This window comes from Lipotes vexillifer, unplaced genomic scaffold, assembly GCF_000442215.2.
Source record: "Lipotes vexillifer unplaced genomic scaffold, Lipotes_vexillifer_v1.1 scaffold1639, whole genome shotgun sequence".
NCBI lineage: Eukaryota > Metazoa > Chordata > Mammalia > Artiodactyla > Lipotidae > Lipotes > Lipotes vexillifer.
Genome location: NW_006782296.1, coordinates 882555 through 887312, shown reverse-complemented (window position 1 = coordinate 887312; position 4758 = coordinate 882555).

Genomic DNA, 4758 nt, shown 5'->3' with positions numbered 1-4758 from the left:
TTCCCTACAATTTTCCCCTAAAGTTAATTCCCTTTTTTTTCCATTTGCTTAGTTTTCTATATTCCTATCCTGATGTTTCCCATCAAACACTTTAAAGAAGTGTAAATCTCTCTTTCAAACCAACTGTATACTCCATCAGATTTCTTTTTGCCAACAACATTCCTGGGGGCCTCTGTCCTCCTGTGTCCTACTGTTCTCATCTGTATTGGGTGTTTTTAGGTCTGCTGCACAGTTGTCATCCTGGAATGTCTCTACACAGTCACGCTGGGAACTCTCTTTGCTTCTTTCTCAGGTTAGAGCTCTGCTTTCTGGATTTCAAGTCTCCCTCTTTCTTGTTTTTCTCCTTTTTTTTTTTTTTTGCTGTAGAACATCTTTAGTGGCTTCCAGAGAAAGAGTACATGGGAAATCATTTTTTTTGGTAGCTTGCACGTCAAAAATGTCATTTTTATCCCTCATAGTTGATTAATGATTTGACTGGATATAGATTTCTGGGTTGGAAACCATCCTCTCCTAGAATTTTCAGGGCATTGTTCCTCAGTCTCCTCCCCTCTGGTGTTTTGCAGAAGACCAAGATCTTTCCAATTCTTGGTCCTTCATTTACAACCTATTTTTCTTCTTTGGAAACCTTAAGGAGCTTCTCTCTGTCTCATGTGTCCTGAAATTTCACAATGCTGTACATGGCAGCAAGTTATTTTTCATCCATTGTGCTAAGCCCTCTCAATTTGGAAACTCAGGCCATTAATAGCAGAAAGTGTTTACATGTTATTTCTTAAAATGCTCTTCCTTCCATGTTTTTCCCTGTTCTTCCTAGAAATCCTCCTATTCAGATGTTGGATTGATCCTCACACTTTCGCATCTGTTCTTTCCTGTTTTCCATCTTATCCATTCAACAAATCTTTATTTAATGCCTACTATGTACCATTCATTATTCTAGATGCTGGGGATATAGAAGGGAACAAAACTGACAAAAATTCCTGCTCACATGGAGTTTACATTACATATTAGAAAGTGATAAGCACAATAGAGAAAAGTAAAATTAGGGATGGAGGCTAGGAAGTTCAGAATACAGGGCTCTGTAAATAGGGTGATCAGGGATCTTACTGAGAAACTAACATTTGAATAAAGATGAGGGGGCAAAAGCCATGTCAGTGGATAGCTGGGAAAAAATAATAGGCAGAAAGAATAGTATATACATTAGCCCCTAAGTGGGGCAGGCTGAGGCAGGAGCAAGCCCATGGGATCAAGGCTTAGCCAGGAGGCCAGTTTTTTCAGAGAGAAGGGAAGCAGAGGGCAGAGAGGAAAATGAGGTCTGAGAGGTGAAGTGGTGGTCGGTGGAATTTACTGTGAATGACAGGGAAAGCCACTGGAGGGTTGGACCAGGGGACTGATGTAACTGATTGATTTTTTTAGCAGGATCACCGTAGCTTGAACAATGTAGGGCAGGGGTCCCCAACCCCGGGGCTGCAGACCGGTATCAGTCCGGGGCCTGTTAGGAACAGGGCCGCACAGCAAGATGTGAGTGGCGGGTGAGCCAGCAAAGCTTCATCTGCTGCTCCCATCGCTTCCCATCGCTCGCATTACCACATGGACCATATCCGCCACCCCCACACCCACCACTCGGCCACGGAAAAATTGTCTTCCATGAAACCAGTCCCTGGTGCCAAAAAGGTTGGGGGCTGCTGGTGTAGGGGGTCAGGGTGGAAGCAGAACGTTTAGTAGCTATTGCAATAATTAAGGAGAAAGTGAAGGTGGCTTGGACCTGGGTGTCTTTTTATTCTGTTTTCTGGGAAATTCCCACAAGTTTATTTTCTAACTCTTCTATTGGATTTTTAATTTCTGCTTAAGAAATTTTAACTTCCAACTTATTTATTAATTTCTGAACATTCTTTTTTCTTTTTTGGTATCTTATGCTCCCTGATGTGGACCCTTGTTCCCTGATGTGATCTTATGTCTCTGTAGACAATGATTATAATTATTTTCAGGTTTCTTTTGCTACCTCCATTATCTCTGACTCCTCTGAATCCCCTTTTTCTGTTGTTTTGTCTTGTTTTGATTTTGGATGAGGTTGTCTCTGTCTCTCCTGTTACAGGTTTCCTTCAATGTCTGGTAAGCCTTGGCTATCCATTCATACATAAGAGTTGGGTGGAAGTTCTGTGTAATGGGGCTACCTGAATGATGGACTTCTCTGTGGGCTATTTGGGCAGGAAGAAGACCTGTATGTTGAGGAGAACCCACCCCTCACTCCCATTTTTGGTAAGTGTCGGGGTTTTTTCCACTAAGCCAGTCAATTTCCCAGAGCAGGATCTGTGAATGAAAAATATCACCTGCCATGTCAGTAAACAAAGGATGTTGCAGCCATCAAGCCATAACATTACAGCCTCCCTGACGGTGAGCCCTGAGGGAACTCTGGTTGGAAACAGAATGCCCATGCTGCAGCCACCCCAATAGTGCACCCTGAGGAATCTACTGGCCCCAGATAGCTGAGGTGCATATCAAAGGAGTGATTTCAGTGAGTCCAGACTCTTGCATCTTCCCATACATAGATAAGTGCTAAATTCCTTAAATTGAGATATCTGGTTTTCTTTAATTAATAGTAATATTTGATGTTCCGACTACCTGGTCTTTGTGGCAAAAATTCCTATAGATCCTGGCTCCCCCCTTGCCTCTTCAGAGCAGTCCCTCAGAGTGATCTGAGAGTCCTATTTCCTGGGCTTGAAGTCCTCAGAATGTCTGCCGAACAAAACATAACTCTCAACTTTTAGGTTGTGCATTTCTTTTCAGTCAATAGATCCTATAGTCTATCACTGGGAGAAGCCTGACTCTCTGACCAGAATGTTGCCTTTTACGAAATCTTCCCATTTTCAGCATGATATCTCCCTCTTCAGTTGTCACAGATATGAAGTCTCTCTGGTTCAGCCTTTTCAGAGGAGAACCCTCCAGTTCATTACCTGGGTGGGAAAGGGATTCAGAGTCTAACTGCTTCCTTAACTGCCTTGTAACCAGTCCTCTTGTTTTTAGCGCCATTTACACCTTCACCTTCAGTGGTACCTGGTGATTCCAATTCTTGAGCCTTTCTATTATACCTCAGCATCAATCAACTTGTTTCCTGGCTTCCCTACTCCAGGACTTTGCTTTCTCCATTCTGCTAAAGCCATTTCCATTTATCTATGCTCTCCAGCTTCCGAATGATGTTGACATCTCTTGTCTGCTATTGTCCTTTCTTCGGGTCTTTTTGTCCATGTGAATTTATGCCCTTCTCATCCTCTTACTGTCATTTCAGTGGGGTTCGGAGAGGAAGAGGAGGTAAATGTGTCATGTGTATTCATGGGATTCAACCTGCCACCTTTACCCTCAAGTCTCTTCACAGTGCTTCAATTCTGTGTGTTCTGCCTCTACTTAAATAGGGAGCTCTATTCACTGCTTAGAACTGTATTCCGCTTGGACTGGGGGTTAGGTGCAGCAGAAGGTAACAAAGGAATAGAAGATACACACACATTCCACTTGACTCTCTCAGGGTAGGGTAAGAGCCCTTTTTCCATCATGCGATTTCTGTCAACTACTCTTTTCAAAAGCAGGGAAATCCTGCTACCTCTCCTATGTGTTTTATGTATTTTGGCTAAGGGAGCTGTAGGGCTAGGTGGGGTGCTCAGGAAGGTCAAAGGTCAAAGGGTGGAAAAATCTGATTCATAACCCACACAAAGACAGTGAGGGGAGGGAGGGAGGGAGGGAGGGAGACGCAAGAGGGAAGAGATATGGGAACACATGTATATGAATAACTGATTTACTTTGTTGTAAAGCAGAAACTAACACACCATTGTAAAGCAATTATACTCCAATAAAGATGTTAAAAAAAAAAGACAGTGAGGGTCAGGGGCAGTATAAATTACCAATTTCCTTATTTTTAAAAAGGAAACTGAAGCCCAGAGAGCTGTAGTCGATTTGGATCAACTTTGGTCTCTTGGGAAATACTTCTCTCAATTGATCGCTTGAAAATGCCACATTATTAGCAGTCTTTGGCCCTTTGGGTCTAAGGTTCTCTCTGTCCCAAGGCTGCAGGCCCCTTGCTGTTCCTTGGGTCAAAGGTCGCTTCAGAGGTCGTTCCTTTCACCACCGCCCCTCAGTTTTGTTTTTTGTAGCACTGGTTAATTTTTAAAATTATGTTATTATATTATCTGATTATCCTCACTGGAATGTAAGCCCTATGAGAGAAGGGATCTTTCCTGTCTCGTGCGGCGTTTAATCCTCAGGGTGAACCTGGGATTCGAAACTAAGTCCGACTCCAAAATCCGCGCTTTCAGCCACTACATTATGCTGCTATTTGGTAAAGAAAGCAGAGGATGGGCTTCTGCGTTTTCAGGCAAGCAAGAGTGCAAAAAGAGATACCCTACTGGGAGAAGGGAGCAGGTTGAAAACATCCGGCTCTAGGAGCACAGCGCCCTCTCGTGACCTTTCTCTCCGGAAGCGTTTGCAGCCCTCTGGCGCGAGTGCGCACGCGCGGCCGCCGGGCTCTCTCACTCTCTCTCGCTCTGTCTGTCTTTCTCTCTCTCTCTCTCTCTGGGTCGCGCGCGAAGCGGGGACGTGAGGGAAGGTTCCGCCTCCAGGGTAGAAAGGCGCCTGCGCCGGCGGTGCTCCGGTCGGGACGCGCATATCTCGCTTCCTCCCTCCCTAACCTGTACGCGGGTGGGCGTGGGAAGGCGGGGAGAACACTGGAGGGGAGCGAGGGGGCGGGTGTCGCGGGAGGGAAGGAGCGAACCGGAG